We start from the raw sequence: 19,961 nt of genomic DNA, 5'->3' as shown, positions 1-19,961 counted from the left end.
GAAAAGGAAGGAGAAACAGAAACTCTAAAACACACAGTTACTTTTTTGTAGCACAGTTACTCCTTGAATGTTGAAAACTCTCCCCAGTATCTGGAAATAAATTGCTTTCATGCTGAGAGGGTCAAAAAGCAGCCTGCAGGACTGGATAGGATAACTAGCTCCATTTCCACACCTCCACCCAGCACCAGGGTTCTAGAAGAGACTCTAAACTCACAGCCCTTCTTAACTCTGGATTCTGCTGGGAATTAAACCTAATGGCCTGTGAGTCAGAAGTGAGGGTCGTGAGGCATTCGTTGTAGGTGATGAGTTAACTTCTCTCCTTTGCGTCTAGAATGGTCCCAACTATGTACAGTCATACGTCGCTTAAGGTCCACCATACATTCTGTGAAGAAGGATACGCGATTCGGATGTTGTGTGAACATGCTTACATCTCGAGCGAGAGCATGCACTGATTTTCCACCTTTGTGTTGTTTAATAATCTTTTGTTTCACTTTCAAATTGATACTTTGCCTTTTGCTCCTGCTTTCACTAGCATTGCTTTTGCTGCCTTTGGGAGCCACAATGAACTTCACATTAATATTTTCAAATGATAAACAGAAAGATAACGTTACAACACTCAAAAGACGCATGATGCTCGATGCTGCTGCCTACGAGTCGAAGCATACACTATTATAAGGTAAACTTTTTATTTGTAAGTAGGGAAAGTTCACATTAAAATAATGATAGAAAGTACAGTACATACATAAGCCAGTAACATAGGCATTTATTATGACTATCAAGACTTATGTATTATAGGTTATATACCTACTATTCCATTTTACACCTGGTAGCGCAATCACTTTGTATACAAGAGACATGAAATAAACGTGTTGCGTGTGTGGGAAGCTGTTGCGTTCACTACATCCATTTACGTCAGCTGTGTCCCATTCTCTGGTCAGGATTTCTGAACTCTATTATAACCTAATGAGACCACAGATGTATATGTGGTCAGATGTTGCCCGAAGGGACTTTATGAGGCACATGACTGTACTACCCTTGAGAGAATTGAGAACACAGTCATTCAAATCATTTTCTGTCGGGCTGTATGCCCTAACAACACCCAGGTTGAAAAAGGCTGCATGTAAAGAGACTAGACTTTGTTTCTTAACAAGCATAGGCTGAACATGTACATGAATGTTGTCCCTTAGAAAGTGCTTAGAAAGGTAACTATCTTCCTGTGACTCTCGTTTCTCAAAACAGCTTGGGAATCCCTCTTCAGGAACTGATTTCATGGCCAGTGGCAACATTCTTTCCACTATTTTAACATTAAAAAAGTCCTTTTTTAAAAAAAAAATCTTTTATTGTGCTTTAGACGAAGGTTTACAGAACAAACTAGTTTCTTATTAAACAGTTAGTACACATATTGTTTTATGACATTGATTAACAACCCCACAACATGTCAACACTCTCCCTTCTCGACCTTGGATTCCCTTTTACCAGCTTTCCTGTTCCTTCCTGTCTACTAGTCCTTGCCCCTGGGCTGGTGTAACCCTTTTGTCTTGAATAAAAGTCCTTCTTTCTATAAACTTATTTTGAAGTAAGCATAATATAGAAAAATGCACAAACCTTAAGTACCCAGCTCAATGAACTTTTACAAAGTTGAAACACTCCTGTAACTGCCTCCCAGAAGCCTCCCCCATTTTCTTTCCCACCCAAAGGCAAACACTATTCTGACTTCTATCACTATAGTTTTCCTGTTTTTGAACTTTATATTTACAGAACCATAAAATGTACACAGTTTGAGTCATTTCCTATTGCCACTTGTAGCCATAGTTTGTTCAAGTTTTATTTTTGTTTCCATTACTATACGGTATTCCACTGTTTGAATATATCACTACCATGGATTGAATTATGTCCCCCCAGAAATGTATGTATCAACTTGGTTGGGCCATGATCTCCAATATTCTGTAGTTGTCCTCCATATTGTGATTGTAATTTTATGTTAGAAAGGATTAGGGTGAGATTGTAACACCATGCTTACCCAGGTCACATCCCTGATCCTGACATAAAGGGAGTTTCCCTGGGGTGTGGCCTGCACCAGGTTTTATCTCTTAAGAGATAAAAAAAGAAAGAGAACCAAGCAGAGAGTTGGGGAGCTCATGCCATCAAGAAAGCAGCACCAGGAGCAGCGTGTGTCCTTTGGACCCGGAGTCCCTGTGCCTGAGAAGCTCCTCGACCAGGAGAAGATTGAAGACAAGGACCTTCCTCCAGAGCCGACAAAGAAAGAAAGCTTTCCCCTGGAGCTTGCACCCTGAATTTGGGCTTGTAACCTACTAGACTGTGAGAAAATAAATTTATCTTTGTTAAAGCAATCCACTTGTGGTATTTCTGTTATAGCAGCACTAGATAACTAGGATAATAACTATTTATTTATCCATTCTACTTTGATGGATATTTTGGGTTTTGTCACTTTTTGGCTATTATGAATAATGAATGCTCCTATCAACATTTCTTGTATATGTTTTGGGGTATATATAAGGCCTTTCTTGTGTTGGGTAGATATTTAAGAATGTAATTGCTGAGTATAGTTGGGAATGCATGTATGCATATTTTTAATAGACACTGGCAAACAGTTTTTCAGAATGATTATATTAATTTATACTCTGGCCTGCAGTGTATGAATGTTCTATTTACTCCAGGTCCCCAACAACACTTAGTGTTTTCAGTATTTTAATTTGGGCCATTTGGGTGTCTAATAGTACCTCCTGTGGTTTGAATTTGCATTTCCTTAATTACTAATAATGCTGAGCACCTTTCCTTTCCTGATTGCCCATTTGGAAATTCTCTTTGTGAAGTGCCTATTCAACTTGTTTATCTCCCCCCCCCCCTTTTTTTTCCAGTTGTCTTTTTGTTATTGATTCATAGAAATTCTTTATATATGCTAGATACAAAGTGCTTGTTCCAAACCAAACCAAATCCATTGCCTATGATTCCACTTGGACTCATGCCAGCCTCTTGTGTTACATAGTAGAACTGGTCTGTAGGGCTTCCTTGACTGTAATCTTTACATAAGTAGGTTACCAGGCCTTTCTTCTACAGTGCCACTGGGTGGGTTTGAACCTCCAATCTTAGTCAAAAAAAACTTAGGTTAGTAGTCAAGTGCAAATCATTTGCGCCACCCAGGGACCTAGTCCTTTTTTAGATATATGTATTTCAAATTTCTTCTCCCAGGCAATGATGGGAGGAAAAAAGTTCTTTACTTTTATAAGTCCAATTTATCAATGTTTCCTTTATGCTTAGTGTTACTGTGTCCTGTTTAAGAAACTATTGTTCACCCTAGGATCATGAAAACATTTCTCTGTTTTCTAATAGAACCTTTACTGTTTTAACTTTCACATTCAGGTCTAAGACCTATCCAAAACTGATTTGTGTCTTCACTGTAACTAAGCAATTAAGATTCATTATTTCCATACCAATATCCAGTTGATTCAGCATCATTTGTTGAAAAAACCACCCTTTTCTCTCTCTTCTGCCATGGCACTTTTGTTGTAAGTTAGGGGACTCCACTGAAAGTCAAGGGTGTTTACTGAGCCGCTCCTCCTTGGCAGGACCTGAATGGTAATTTTCATCTCCCCAGCTCTGAGACTGCTGAAATCTCTGCGTGGCATTTGAGACTCTCAGCAGCTCTTTTCTGCTTGGTGTTTTAACATCGTGCTCTGAGGTTGTGCAGCTCGGGAATCGGTATCTGCTTCGAGGAAAAATTGCACATAGGATGCTAAACTAATTTCTCTGCTGTTTACTTTTCTCTGGACATTTTCCCTTAAGTCCTCACTGCCACTTTTATCCCCCTCCTTCAGTATGACTGCCACAAACTATATGTAACCTCATTTTGTTCAAATTATATGACCCACGATGTACACTGGCATATCCCTTAGGGGAAGAAAGCAAATGTAGAACTTACCAAAGGTGAGCTCCTTAACAGAATCTTTCTCTTCTTACCAGAATCTCAGCCCCTCCGCTTTGGCTGCCTTCTGGAGCTTTCACAGAAATGTTTATTGTACTTTATCCATCTTTCCTAGTTGTTTTCAGCAGAATTGATACCTGCTACAAGCCACTCCATATTTGCTGGAGCAGAGTTTTTATTTTCAAAGGATGGATCAAATATTTGAAAATAAACTTACCACAACCAATTCTAGCATTTTGGGAAGCAAAAAAGTGTGGCTGTAAAGCAGTTTTGCAAATATGTACAAAGGCTAAGAAGAAAAAAACACAAATGAGTGACACTGGCCAGATGTAATATAATAAGAAATGGAAAACCTCTGCTAATTGGAGACTCCATGTTCTATCTACAGCAGACAGCTGCTTCCCAGCTCCAGATGGAATTAGCAAACGTTTTCTATAAAGAGCCAGATGATAAATATTTTAGGCTTTGCCAAGCATGCATCCTCCATCATGATGAGTCAACTCTTCCATTGTACTGTGAATGCAGCCATAGATAACAAGTAGGCAAATGAGTATGACTGTGTTCTAATAAAACTTTATTTACAAAAATGGGTGTTAGCTATATTCATGAGGGACATTGCCTATTGTTTTCCTGTTTTTGTACTCTTTGTCTGGTTTTGGTATCAGGGTAACCCTGGCCTCATAACATGACTTGGAAAGTGTTGCTTCCTCTTCTACTTTTTTGAAAGAGATTGTATAGAATTGGTGTTAATTCTTTAGACATTTGGTAGAATTTCCAGCGAAATCATCTGAGCTTCTTCAGCGGTTACACTGTTGTGTTGTTGCTGGGTGACGTCAAGTCAATTCCGACTCATAGCAGCCCCATGTGACAGACTGGGACTGCCCCATAGTGTCTTCTAAGCTGCAATCTTTTACGGAAGCTAATTGCCAGGTCACTGTCCTGCAGGCCGCTGGGTGGGTTTGAACCACTAACCTTTCAATTAGCAGCTGTAACAAAAATAACCCAAACCCATTGCCGTTAAGTCAACGCCAACTCATAGTGACCCTATAGGACAGGGTAGAACTGCCCATGAGGTTTCCAAGGCTGTAGTCTTTACAGAAGCAAACTGCTACATCTTTCTCCCACAGAGCAGCTGGTGGGTTCGAACTGCTGATCTTTCGGTTAGCAGCCAAGCGCTCAACCACTTCACCACCAGGGATCCTTAACAGCTATAGGACTATTTAATATTACATCAATTTCTTTATTTTTTTTTTATTGTGCTTTAGATGAAGGTTTACAGAGCAAATTCATTTCTCATTAAACAATCAATACACATATTGTTTTGTGTCGTTGGTTGCCAATCCTGAGACATGTCAGCACTCTTCCCTACCCGACCTTGGGTTCCCCATTTCCATTTGTCCAGCTTTCCTTTCCCCTCCTGCCTTTTCATCTTTGCCCCTGGGCTGGTGTGCCCATTTAGTCTTATATACATGTATTATTGTTTGTTTTATGGGCCTGTATTATTGCTTGTTTTATTACTATTGTTTGTTTTATGGGCCTGTCTAATCTCTGGCTGAAGGGTGAACCTCAGGAATGACTTCAGCACTAAGTTAAAAGGTATCCGGGGGCCATAATTTCGGGGTTTCTCCAGTCTCTGTCAGACCACTAAGTCTGGTCTTTTTTTGTGAGTTGGAATTTTGTTCTACATTTTCCTCCAGCTCTGTCTGGGACCCTCTATTGTGATCCCTGTCAGAGCAGTCCGTGGTGGTAGCTGGATACCATCTAGTTGTACTGGACTCAGTCTGGTGGAGGCTGTGGTAGTTGTGATCCCTTAGTCCTTTGGACTAATCTTGCTATTATGACTTTAGTTTTCTACATTCCCCCTTGCTCCAGATGGTGTGGACCAGTGGAATATCTTAGACGGCCGCTCACGAGATTTTAAGATCCCAGATGCTACTCACCAAAGTAGGATGTAGGACATTTTTGTTATAAACTATGTTATGACAATTGAGCTAGATGTCCTCAGGGACCATGCTCCCCAGCCCTCAGCCCAGGAATTCGGTCCTTCAGGGAGTTTGGATGTGTCTATGAAGCTTCCATGACCTTGCCTTGGTCAAGTTATACTGACTTCCTCAGTATAATATTATACCAATCTCTTTAGTAGTTACAGGGCTATTTCACATTTCGTAGTAGTTAGTGTCCTTTGAGGAGCCCTGGTGGTACAGTGGTTAAAGTGCTGGGCTGCTAACTAAAAGACCAGTAGTTAGAACCCAGGAGCCATTCCAGGGGAGGAAGATGTGGCACTCTGTTTCCTTAAAGATTTACAGCCTTGGGAACCCTCTGGGACAGTCTACTCTGCCCTGTAGGGTCGCCGTGAGTCAAAATCAACTCGACGTTAATGGATTTGCTTTTGGTTTTAGTGCCTTTTGAGGAATTGGTCCATTTCACCTATATTATCAAATTCACGTATACAGCATTGTTTGTGTTGTTGTCAGGTGTCATCGGGTCACTTCCGATTCACAGCAACCCTGTGTACAACAGAATGAAACACTGCCCGGTCCTGTGCCATTCTCACAATCACTGTTACACTTTAGCCGGTTGCTGCAGCCACTGAGTCAATCCATCTCATCAAGGGTCTTCCTCCTTTTTTGTTGACCCTCTACTTTACCAAGCATTATGTCCTTCTCCAGGGACTGATCCCTCCTGATAACGTGTCCAAAGTATGTGAGACAAAGTCTCACCAGCCTTGCTTTTAAGGAGCATTCTGGCTGTACTTCTTCCAAGACAGGTTTGTTCATTCTTTTGGCAGTCCGTGGTATATTCAGTATTCAAGTTGTTTGTACTATTCTTTTATTATACTTTTGATGTCTGAGGGATCTGAGGTGATATCTCCTGCTTCATTCTAATATTGGTAATTTGCGTCTTTACTCCTTTTTTTTTTTCCTGTTAGTCTTGATAGAGGCTTGTCACGTTTACTGATTTTCTCAAAGATCCAGCTTTTTATTTCATTAATTTTGTCTATTGTTGGATCACGTTTTTATCCACTTTACCAATCTCTTCTAGAGTAGGTCAGCTGGCAACAAATTTCCTTAGTTTTTCTTCATCTGAAAAATACTTTGCTTTTCCTTTCTTTCCTGAAGGGTATTTTCACTGGATAGAGAATTGTGTGTGGATTGACGGTTCTTTTCTTTCAGCACATGAAAAATGTTATGCCATTTCCTTCTGGCCTCCATGGTTTCCAATGAGCAATTATATGTACAATGTCATTTCTCTCTCTCTGCTTCTATGATTTTTTTTTTCCTTGTTTTCGGTTTTCAGGAGTTTGATTAGTGTGTGACTTAGCATATATTTCTTTGGGTGGTAGGCCACAGGCCATCATTTTCCATTCACTGCCTAGCTGGTTCAAGCTGCATGAGAATTCAAGCACAGTGTTGACAGAACTTCTGATTTTACAAGAGAAACTGAAAATCTAAAGTTTTGTTTATTTGAAATCTCCTCGTTTTGTAAATCTTCACTGAAATATCTAAATTTTTTAACTACAGTATGATGAGACCATATTTGTTAAATCCTAAATGTTGTACTCTTTACATTAAAAGGAGCCCTGGTGGCACAGTGGTTAAAGTGATATGGCTGCTAACAAAAAGGCCGGCTGTTCAAATCCACCAGGTGCTCCTTAGAAACCCTATGGGGCAGTTCTGCTCTGTCCTCTAGGGTTGCTATGGGTCAGAATTGACTGCACAGCAATGGGTTTGGTTTTGTTTTTGGTTTACTTTAAAAATTTCTCTTTGTTCCATTTAGTGCTTTTTGCCTTGGCTTCAACGTTGTCTGATACTAAAAGGAGGCTTCATGCTTTCTTTCGACTTAATATTTCCTTGGCGTGCCTTTTCTAATTCTTTTATTTTCAACTAATGTAATCATTTTGCTTTAAATGTATCTCTTTCAGTTTATAGTTGGGTTTTGCTTTGTAATCTAGCCATATTTTTTTAATTATGATTTTTAGGCCATTTACAGTTATTGTCATGCCAAACCAAAAAACCAAACCCATTGCCATTGAGTCAATTCCAACTTATAGTGATGCTATAGGACAGAGTAGAACTGGCCTACAGGGTTTCCAAGGAGCAGCTGGTGGATTTGAACTACTGACCTTTGGTTAGCAGCCAAGCTCTTAATCACTGCACCACCAGGGCCCAATTGACGTGCCAGATATGTTTAATCTTAATTCACGTCCTCTGTGATAAATAGGCTTTTATGCATGACTTCGGAAAGTAAAGAAGCAATGATTACAGAAGAGGCAACCCCAGAAAATATTTGGAATAAGCTTGTAGTCAATATGACAGCAATGATAGGATTTAATACTCCTGGGTTGTATAACTTTTGGTGTACTGTTTAAAAGATCATTCTCCTTTACTTACAGTTAAGTCATAGATTTCTTTCAAAGTAAACCAGTGAAGGAAAAGAACAATTATACTGCCCCCTCTCCTCCATGTTCCCAAAGGAGCAACAAGCTAGTTAGAGCAGTGAGTTTTTGTGCTTCCCATCCACCAGCTAGCACCTCCACATTCCTCAGCTACTGGCTGTCAAGCAGCTGGCCTTAATTTCAACAAATGGAGGAGCTCAGGCATGTGACATTTGGGACTCATTCTGCTGCCCAAAGCAGTCGGAAAAACCTGCTCTGGTTTTGCAGTTCTACAATTCAAGCTGCCAAAAGTCAGAAAGGGATCATGAGAAAATTACCTCCTCTTCTCGGGCCTTCTTCTTCTTGATCCCAAATGGGCAACAGTAAGACAGAGCGGTGTCTTCCTTCAGTCATGTAGCTCCTGTCTTTGGTTAACCAAAACCAAACCCGTGGCCACCGAGTTGATTCCAACTCAGAGTAACCCTAAGCATCAGAGTACAACTGCCCCATAGGGTTTCCAAGGCTGTAAATCTTTACAGAAGCAGACTGCCACATCTTTCTGCTGTGGAGCAGCTGGTGGGCTTCAACCACGGACCTTTCAGTTAGCACCCAATAGCTTAACCACTGTGCCACCAGGGCCCCTTTTCCTCAGTTATGGACCCTGAATTCATTTCCTTTCTCCCTTCTTCCTTGTCCTTTCCAAGTCCTGTGTTTAGACTGAGAGGGGGAGAATAAAGGGGAAGCTGCTGCCAGGAAATGTTGAGAAGGAACGAAAAAGCAGAGCATCTCTTTGGCAGGCTGTTGATGGGATAATGACCTCCCCAGCTGAACTTCCAGGCACCTGGGATGGAAAGAATCATCACCTCTCCCTCTACTAAAACATGAAGGTCTCAGAAGGATCAGGTCAATCTGATCCCAGCCAGCCTGAGCCGGCAAAGACCTGAGCTTGTGTTTTCTCAGCCTTGAAGGCCAGCTGTGGTTTATACAGCACAGCCCAGGAAGGCAGCCAGCCCAGCTACTTGATTCTTCATTAGGTCCCCTCTTAGGTTCCCATTAAGATCCTCACACCAACAGGAAGCCAGCGATTTAGGTTTTAGTTTTCTAGAAACCCTTTACTGGGCCCCAAGGAATGTGTTTTGACGAACAGAATATGGGATTTGAAGTCAGACAGACTTGGATTTGAATACTGTCTCTGCACCGAGAGGCTACGTGACCTGAATGATACTCTAAGGATGAAGTGAAATGCGTATGTAGTATGTCTACCACACCACCCAGCACGTACCACCATCGGTTTCTGCCAAGTGGATTCTGACTCATGGTGACCCCATGCATGTCAGAGTATAATTGTGCAACATAAGGTTTTTAATGCCTGATTTTTCAGAAGTAGGTCAGCAGGCCTTTCATCTAAGGTGCCTCTGGGTAAACTAAACCACCAACCTTTCAGTTAGCAGCCGAGGGCATTAACCATTCAAACCACCCAGGGACTCCAGCTCATAGGAGCAGCACTCCAACCTCTGCCTCCATCATCACATGGCCATCTAATTCCCTCTATGTCTCTGTGTCTCTTCTCTTTTGTACAGGCACCACTCATGTTAGATTGGAGCCCACCCTACTCCAATATGACCTCATGTTGACTAATAACATCTTCAAAGATCCTGTTTCCAGACCAGGTCCCATTCACAAGTACCAAAGGCTAGGTAGGACTTCAACATATCTTTTGTGGGGGGACACAATTCAATCCTGTTGTTGTTGTTGTTAGGTGCCATTGAGTCAATTTTTGACTCACAGCAGCCCCATGTGACAGGCTAGAACTGCCCCATAGGGTTTGCTAGGTAGTAGTCTATATTGGAGCAGATTGCCAGGGTCTTTCTTCTGCAGAGAGGTTGGGTGTGTTCAAACGGCCAGCCTTTTGGGTTGCAGCTGAGTACTTAACCATTGCACCAGTTGGGCTCCTGTGACACATAGTAAAGTCTAAATATCTCCATCTTCTATTTGTAGCCTTTCATGATTTGTTCTAGCCTACAACACTCCTCACCTCCTCCTTCTCACATTGGACAAGTCATTGTATTCTGAACACCATTCACGCTGTCCCCTTCTGTGCAACTTTGCCCAAATCTTCTTACTGCTGATCCCTGTACCCCAGAGCTATCTGTCCAATTCGTGTCCAATTTTTTATGCCCAGCGTAGAGCCACCTTAACCTGAGAATGTTACCAGTCTCTTTCCTTCCTCCTTAGAAGTTACCTCGCTCTTCCCTAGTAGGTGGTGTCTGTAGTAATGTCACATCAACAACCTGCATCCAGATATGCTTTCTTGAATTGATGAGACAGGCATGGAGTCAGAGCTAGTGAACTGGCTGACACACATACACCATCACCTGTCTTACTTATGTCTCAGTTGAAATGAAGCAACCACTCCTTACCTAGGCCTATGGATATGTGTGGGGCATGCGCATCAGCAAAAAAAAAAAATAAGCTGAAAACTAGAGTTTCACAATCGTAAACAATGCTAGCGAAATTATGAAGGGTTATTATAAAAAATAACTCTGAATCTACTCAAATTTATTTTTAAAAGCAAGTCATGTCCATTCAGATCTTCAGCTATTATTAGTAACAAATGACTGGTGACACATCTCACTAAGAATCGGACCTGGCAGCTTCAGCAAGGCTGAAAATGGTGGTACTAATGCCTCCTCTGGCTTCAAAGGCTCTGGGAGGCACAGACTGTGTGTATTAGTTTCCTAATGCTGCTGCAACAAAATACCACTTAGTGGCTTTAAAGAATGGATATTTATTGTCTCAATGTTCTGGAGGCTAGAAGTCTGAAAGCAAGGTGTCAGTAGGACCGCGTTCTTCCTGAAGTCTCTAGGGGAAGACTTTTCTTGTCTCCCAGTTTCTGGTGGCTTCAGGCATTCCTTGGCTTGCAGCTGCGGCATAACTCCATCTCTGCCCCTCTTCCCTCTGTGTCTCTTTTCCCCTTCTATAAGGACACTACTTAGATTAGGAGCTCCAGTGGCACAGTGGCTAAGCACTCGGTTGCTAGCCAAATGGTTGGCGGTTCAAACCCACCAGCTGCTCCAAGGAAGAAAGATGTGGCAGTCTGCTTCTGTAAAGTTTACAGCCTTGAAAGCCGTATGGGCTCTGTCTTACAGGGTCAGTATGCATTGGAATCTACTCAACGGCAACAGGTTTAGTTTTCTGGTTTACTCAGATTGGATTAGAATCTACCCTACTCTGGTATGACCTCATGTTAACTGTTAACATCTTCAAAGACCCTATATCCAAAAAAAGATTGGGTTCACAGGTACCGGAGTCAGAACCTCAATGTAAATTTTAGGGGAACACAATTCAATTCATAACATTATGTCCTATTCATTTAAAGGGTCTGGCTCCATGCTTCAATCATGTACCCATTGCTGTCAAGTCGATTTTGACTCATAGCGGCCCTATTGGGCAGAATAAAACTGCCCCATACGGTTTCCAAGAAGTGGCTGGTGGATTCAAACTGCTGACCTTTTGGATAGCGGCCGAGCTCCTAACCACTGTGCCACGAGGGCTCCGCTTCATAGGAGGAACTCAATAGCTGTGGACAAGATTGACCTGAACTGCCTTGACCAGACCTGAACTAAAGTTTAGTCGGACTAGTTCCCAGAGCGGAAGAGAGGGCATACTGAGACACCAGGAGTTGGTAAACAAGCCTTTACCGCACCCCAGCAAGGCAGGCTGTCCTGCAAATAGACACTGCAGATAATGAGTAGTGAAGAAAAGCTCCAACCCTGCCCTTTAAAGAGGGTGTATGGGAGACAAGACCAACAAATGTGTAATCAGCATAAACATGGAGAGAAAAATACAGTAATTCCAAGAGTATGTTGAGGGGGAAGAATGAATGGGTAAGGTGGGAGAAATGAACCACAAAATCGCTGGGGAGAGAGGAGGCTGGTTGCTGTGTCTCTGGTTCACGTAGTCATTAGTACCCAGAGAATACCCTGAAAGCCATCTGGAATGGGCTTTGAATTGTACATTCTCCACTGGAGGGGGAGGAGAGTCAACTGAAATCTGCTCTGGGTGTCTTAAAGCTCTTTTAGGAGTGCAGGGTTGGGGGAAGCCACTCATCCACTTTGCAAAGGTGATCCATCCTTTCTGGGAATCCAGATTAGTCTCTTCTTCTGGATCTTTCTAGAACATGCACGTGACTACAGACGATTCTTAGAAGGGAGAACAGCTACACATGGAGGTATCATAGCTGTGGATGGGTGTCCACCTCCACTTCTTGATCTCCTTGCTGCAGCCAGCTTTGGTGGAGAAATCACTGTGTGGAATGTGGAGACTCAGCAAGCCTGCCAATGCCTCAGAAAGTCAGGACACGTCCCTCTCAGAGAGAGATGTTGAATGACTAAGGAACATTAGGAGATTGGTTTCTCTCCAAGTTACATTAACTGGTGATTAGGTGAAAAGGGAAGCTTTCTGCTAACAGGCTGCCTTCGTCATAATCATTTATATTCACTATTTTTTGCATAAATATCAGGAAATGTCATTTTATATGAATGATCCTTATTAACTTCTTCCTGCAACATCATCTAAATTGACTGGGTACACCAGCAGATTTCCCCTCCTTTATTTCACTGTCCCAAGAATTCTCAGATAATACAATTTAGTAATGTTTCAGTGGGGCCCAGAGAACTGGAAAATTGGTTCTTAAAGAATTAAACCATTCCATCGAGCAGCTTTGCCAGTAGTCAGCTGCCTATCTGCCTGGAAAAAATATATACTTTAACAGGCTAGTAGAAAAGTATTGCCTGTATATTATCCCCTGAAGATTCAGTCTCACTGTTTTTAACACAATTTTATGGGCTAATCCTCTTTTTGGTGTTTGCTTGTAAACTCGTATTTTTAGTATTATGTTATGTCTGTTTATTGTGAGCATCAATCTTGACTACCATAAATTTATTACTTTTTGTTCAGAAACAATGGGACAGGCTAAAATATATTCTGTATGTTTACGTAAAGAGCTGGACTTGACCTTTACTCAGGTTCCTTGTAAATGGAGATATTCAGAACCCAAAGGATTTTTATTTTCTTTATCAAACACATATCCATAATTTACTAAGTAACAAGCCTGCCTGCTCCTGCCTGGGGTGAGAGCGAGGTGTCAAGAATTTGGCCTGACCAGAGACGTGAACGGAATATCATTAGGCCCCTTGTTTTTGTCCCTGTTATTGCCATCGTATAAGGCATTGGTGGGTCAGTAGTGGAATTCTCACCTTCCATGTGAGAGACCCAGGTTCGATTCCTAGACAACGCGCCTCACGCACAGCCACCACCTATCCGTCAGTGGAGGCTTGCCTGTTGATATGATGCTGAACAGGTTTCAGCAGAGTGTCCAGACTAAAAGAGACTAGGAAAATAGGCCTGGCAATCTACTTCTGAAAATCAGTTATGAAAACCCCGTGGATCACAACAGTCCAATCTACAACTGACTATGGGACGGTACAGGACTAGGCAGCATTTTATTTTGTTGCACATGAGGTGGCCATGAGTCAGGGGTCAACTTGTCAGCAACTAAAAACAACAAAAAACAAGTCTCTGGGGTAGGTACTATTATTACCCTCATTTTATAAATTAGACCGTTGAGACACTGACAGGTCAAGTAACTCACCCAAGGTCACACAGCTGGTAAGTGGCAGAGGTTAGATTTGAACCCAGGTATTCTGGCTATAGAATCCTTGTTTTTAACCTTTAATAGTCAAACAAGGAAGTATTTTTTAAACTTTTGTTATAATTGAAATTTTCAAACACTCAAAAATAGTGAGATTTGGAGGTTTAGCGTGATGGTTTTATGGGACATCCCAGTTAATTGGCCTAGTACAATGTTTAGTGCTTCTGCTGTACCATCTAGTCCATTGTGTAGTGCCTGGGGCCTTAAAAGGTTGCAAGTGGTCATTCAAGGCACAACGATTTGTCTCTATTAGCCCGGAACAACAAATGAAGAAGGAGCGTCAGGAATAGAAGGAGGAAATGGACAGTGTGGCTCATGGTCTCTATGAACAACTGCCTCATTTTCCATGAAGTCAAAAGAACTGCATGGTGCCCGGCTACCAATACCAAACATTTCATCAAAGATTCTGTAAAAGAATCCAAATCAAAACAGGGAAAATGCAGGACAGAATTTCAAATTCTCATGGACTCCAGACTTTCTCAGAGCCATGGAGGCTGGATGAGCCCCTGAAAAGATTGCCCTAAGATAACTTTTAAACCTTAAATCAAAAATACCCCCGAAGTCTTCTTAAAACCAAAAAATAGTTTAGCTTAACTAGTAAAGAATATCTGCCTTGAGCACTGTGCTCTTCTAAGATCTATCTATACAGAATCAGGACCCCTAGTGGCCTAGTGGTTAAGAGCTCAGCGGCTAACCAATGGGTCTGCAGTTGGAATCCACCGGCTGCTCCTTGGAAACCCTATTGGGCAGTTCTACTCTGTCTTATGGGGTTATAATGAGTCAGAATTGACTTGATGGTAATGAGTTTGGTGTTTTTGGTGTATGGAAGTGAACTGAAAACAGCAACTCCAAAGATTAGACAGAAAACTTAGGGGGCAGTGAGTTTATATTAATGGGGGAGAAACAACTCCAAAAAGAAGGGAGAATGGTTGCACAACGCAAAGGATGTAATCAACGTCACTAAATTGTACATGTAGAAATTGTTGAACTGCTGTATGTTCTGCTATATATATTCTCAACAACAATGGCAAAAATAAAATAAATCATATTAAAGAAAAGTAGTAAGAATCCCTTGTATCACCTAAATATAAAATCTAAAACAATAAAGAGTATGGAAGAAAAAATAGGGACAAGGCTAGGAGCCCTAATACATGGCATAAACAGTATACAAAACATTACTAACAATGCAGAAGAGAAACTAGGTAGCTGGGAGCTCCTAAAAATCAATCATATATGCATGACAACAAGTCCTCATTTTTGTATAATGCTCTTACATGACTTTTTTGTACAGTACTTTCTACAGTTTGGAGTCCCTGGGTGGTTAGGCACTCAGCTATTAGCCGAAAGGTTGGCAGTTCAAACTGACCCAGGGGTACTTTGGAAGACTGGCCTGGCGATCTGCTTCTGATAGGTCACAGACATTGAAAACCCTGTGGAGCACAGTTCTACTCTGACACACATGGGGTCACCATGAGTTGGGATTAACTCGAAGGCAATAAACAACACCAACGCTTTGTACAGTTCTTACAACGCTTTGTAAAGTAATTTTACTTTATTTCATTCAAATTTTTAGCAGCCTTCTGAGACAGGCAGTGAGATTGCTGCAATCCCCACTTTGCAAATGGTCAAGCTGAAAAGCCCACGGGAGTGTTGTCCACAGTGTTGGGTACTTCTCATGTGGCTCCAAGGCCTTCTTCTCAGAGGTCCTCTGATAGAAACTGCAAGCTGAGGACTGCTGAGGGAACACTCGTGGGGATGTTTGGGCAGACAGCCAAGCGGAATCTCAACATGTCAGCTGCCTTTACTTACCACATACTACTACTTCCGCAGTAACACTGGTAGGTACTATCATCGAGCTAGGCAGTTCTCTCACTCTTGAATGTGGGCAGATCGGATCACGTCTCTTTGGGATCCCAAGTAAATGGAAGCACGTGAACAAGCAGTGGTTGTGGTTTCGAATCAAGGCAATACCAGTCAGAGCAGGGAAATGGATCTTGCTCCACTGTTCATTCCCCACTTGTCCAGGTATAACATTTCTTTAAAACGTCACATGCAGAACACAAAGAGGAAAGACACTCCGAAATAAGCAAAGCTAAGACAGGTAAAATTATACTGCTGCACGCAAAAAGTGAAATCTGCTCCCTGAGTCGCCAGCTGAACAAGGTCTCGGAATTCCATCTGTAACATTCCCAGGGACATCACAATGTCAACATTCCAAAGGAGTCCAGAGCCCAGAATCAGGGTCTAGGAAGCCAGAGAAGGAATGGAGAGGAATCCCCATGAATCCTGGGGTTTCCTATAAGGGCAAAGGCTAGAGAGTCAGAGATAAAGACTGAAATCCCGTCAACACTGTGGAATCTGGACACCTTCCTGAGAATGTTCCATTTCTCTAAGTGGAAGGCTGCCCGAGCAAGCAAAAGCATGACAGCCTACGACCCCAGGTAATCAGCTCACCTCTCTCCCCGCCTCTGCGTCACCAGGGCCAAGCTCTGGGTGTGAGCAGCACAGTCTTCCCTAGACAGAGGGGACAACCCACTGATTTGGCCAATCTGTCAGCTGGTGTTTGAATAACATGGGTGACAAAATCACACACAAAAAAATAGTTTAATATGTAAACATCTTAGCATGATAACTCATGCTGGTACCCACAAAAATCTATCAAGTTATTATTATTTAACTTGCCGACATAATGGTGGTCAATTAGGCACAAAACAAACGTTTTTTGGTTTGTAACCCTGTAAGTGGAAACCCTGGTGGCATAGTGGTTAAGTGCTATGGCTGCTAACCAAAAAGTCAGCAGTTCGAATCCACCAGGCGCTCCTTGGAAACGCTATGGGGCAGTTCTACCCTGCCCTGTATGAGTCGGAACCGACTTGGCGGCAGCAGGTTTGGTTTTTTGGTTTAACCCTACGAGTGGAAACCCTGGTGGCATAGTGGTTCAGTGCTACGGCTGCTAACCAAAAGGTCGGTAGTTCAAATCCACCAGGAGCTCCTTAGAAACTCTATGGGGCAGTTCTACTCTGTCCTATAAGGGTCGCTATGAGTCGGAATCAACTCGATGGCAGTGGGTTTGGTTTTGGTAACCCTATAAATGGAGCCCTGCTAGGGCAGTGATTAAGATCTCAGCTGCTAACCAAAAGGCTGGCAGTTCGAATCCACCAGCCACTCCTTGGAAACCCTATGGGACAGTTCTACTCTGTCCTATAAGACTGCTGTAAGTCAGAATCGCTCAGCGGCAACAGGCTTGTCTGTTTGTTTTTTGTAACCCGTATAAGTGCAGTTGACAAGCGACAGTCAAGGGTGGAGGGATGCTCAGTGATAAAAGCCAACTTTCTCCATTACAATCTAGCAAAGTTTGCAAGGGACAACTACTTTAACTCTTTCTGTCTCAGTTTCCACGTCTGTAAAATGGAGATGATAATAACAATGTCTACCTCAGATGGTTCTTCTGAGGATTCAATAACATTCAGTTTACCACGATGCTTGACACACAGAAAGCGCTCGGGGGTAGCTATTGCTATCATCTGAAAGCTTTGCAAATGTGTGGGTATCTCCACTCACACTGGAAATCATACTAAATGAACTCCAACATTTAGCTGTGGCTAAGACAGACATGTTACAAGGATATAATATTTTGGAAAAATATCCAGTGTTTCTTTTTAATACTTCCTTATACTTGATCGTTCCTCATTTTCCTTCCAGGGAAGAGTGGGGGTTTTGTTTTGTTTTGTTTGGATATCTTGCTTGTCTGGAGTCCCCGGGTGGTATAAACGGTTAATGTGCTCAGTTGCTTTAGAAAAATCAGCCATTGAAACTCTATGGAGCGAGCACAGTTCTACTTAGACTCACCTGCGGTCCCCATAAGTCAGAGTCAACTCCCCGGCAACTGGTATTAAGAACTGACTCCAAAACTTACCCTTCCTACCAACGGTAGAGGCCCTTCCCGGGCACAGCTCTGGGATTCCAGGCACACAAACCAGAGGCCGGCGGGAACACTCTGTTCTTCGCAGTCAGCTCCCAGCGATAACCTGGAGAGAATACATTTTGCTTTGCAGGCTGCTCACCAGCCATCCAAATATTATGCTTCCTAAAAGCCCCACAGACACCTTTAGAACACCAAACAGAAGAAGAGATAAGCAAGGGAAAGAACGGAACAGCATGTACTCAGAAGAGGGCAGGCCCCTGGGAAAGCAAACAACCTGCTGAAAAATAATAGGAAGGCAAAAGCCTGAGCTGAAGCAACGCTGAAGGAGGCCTCCACTCATTGTTTCTCCTGCCTGATCACAGAGAGAATGGCATATTACAGGAGAGCTTTTAAAAAATTCGCTCCACTCCCCGGATCTCAAAGGACAATATTAAAGAAATAGATTGTACCATTCTTAGGCATGCCTTCTAAGCTCCAAGTACCTCTTCCTCCCTCTGGGTCGTGGTTTTCTCCCTCCTTTCTGGATGGTTCCACCAGCCATCTCAGCACAAGCAGCCCTTGGGTTCCCCGTACCCACCTCTCATCTAAAACCAGTTGCTGTCCAGTCAATTCCAACTCCTGGAGACCTCGCGTGTGTCAGAGTAGAACTGTGCTCCACGGGGTTTCCAGTGGCTAAGTTTTCATAAATAGATCACCAGGTCTTTCTTTCAAGGTGCCTCCGGGGAGGGGGGGGCTCCAACTGTCAGCCTTTCAGTTAGCAATGAGCCCGTAAATCATCTGCACCACCCATGGGCTCTGCATGCTCTTACCTAGCACTTTTATTCCAATGCAGGAATACAGTTTGATCAGAAAAGAAGGAGAAAATCCATGGTCCCTGCTTCTTTATGCTATAACATTCACTGGATTTATTGCCAGGCCTTGAATCTTCTCTAATTCCCCAAACTTCAGTTGCCTCAAGCTTCATAGCCTGGCCTCCCTAGTGTTTCTATCATTATTTCTAGAGTTAACAGTAAGTTATAAGGTTCACCCTTGTAAGAGACTTCTTGGCATGAGATTTCTTCATTTCTACATAGTGCTTGGTAACAGGTCTCTCCAGTTAATACGTTCAAAATGAATTTCTACTTCCCAGTTCCAGTTACTGTTGAGTGGAAGTAGATTGCCCGACCTTTCTTCCAAGGCACCTCTGGGTGGAGTGAAACTGCCAACCTTTCAGTTAGCAGCGAGTGCATTGACCGTTTGCCCTGTCTCAAAGCCTTTGCAATTGCTCTTCCCTCTACCTGGAATACCCATATCCCCGTTTCTATTTGAATGGCTTGTTCTTATCCTTCAAGTCTCAGCCCCAAATTCTTTTGTCCAAAGAGGCCTTTCTGACCGCCCGATCTAACTATTGTCCTTGACAGTTATTCTCTCTCTCTCTATCTCCTCGGTTTATTTCCCCTCTGACACCTTTCACAAACTACATTTACTTTGTCGTTGTTGTTGTCTGGTGCCAGTGGAGTCGATTCTGACTCACAGCTACCCCATGTGACAGAATAGAACTGCCCCAGAGGGTTTTCCTGGCTGTAATCTTTACAGAAGCAGATCACCAGGCCTTTCTCCAACGGAGCTTCTGGGTGGGTTTGAATTGCTGACCTTTCAGTTAGCAGCTGAGCCCTTAACCACCGTACCACCAGGGCTTCTTACTATACTTACATATTTGTTTACTGACTGGTTGCCACTGTACCTTCAGCACCTAGCAAAGATTCTGGGACATAATAGTCCGTTAAACACGATGCCGTATCGTCAATTCTGACTCGTAGTGACCCCATGTGTTACAGAGTAGAACTGCTCTGTAGGGTTTTCGTGGCTGAAATCTTTACAGAAGCAGATCTCCAGACCTTTCTTCTGTTACCGCATATCACGGGTTCGAGCCACCTGCCACAAAGCCAATACTGAGACAGGAGGAGGTAAGCAGCAAGAGGGCTTTTTTGGACACTGGTGTCCAAGAGACAGAGGTGGTTAAATT

The 19,961-nt window shown here is 42.7% G+C and overlaps 1 long non-coding RNA gene across 4 annotated transcripts in view; it reads right to left on the bottom strand.

Moving 5' to 3' along the window:
- The window catches only part of LOC126063241 (uncharacterized), a 75,046-nt gene that overhangs the window by 38,386 nt on the left and 16,699 nt on the right, over window positions 1-19,961 (bottom strand). For 2 of the 4 annotated variants that reach the window (XR_007514227.1, XR_007514226.1), the window contains exon 2: window positions 17,948-18,059. This is a non-coding gene — a long non-coding RNA (uncharacterized LOC126063241). Of the gene's footprint in view, window positions 1-7; window positions 18,060-19,961 lie in introns of those variants that run through there. The other 2 variants (XR_007514229.1, XR_007514228.1) reach the window with 1 other exon arrangement.

The sequence above is a fragment of the Elephas maximus genome, chromosome 19 (assembly GCF_024166365.1).
Source record: "Elephas maximus indicus isolate mEleMax1 chromosome 19, mEleMax1 primary haplotype, whole genome shotgun sequence".
Taxonomy (NCBI): domain Eukaryota; kingdom Metazoa; phylum Chordata; class Mammalia; order Proboscidea; family Elephantidae; genus Elephas; species Elephas maximus.
Note: the sequence above shows the minus strand (reverse complement) of the source record. Positions and strands in the feature narration are given on the sequence as shown.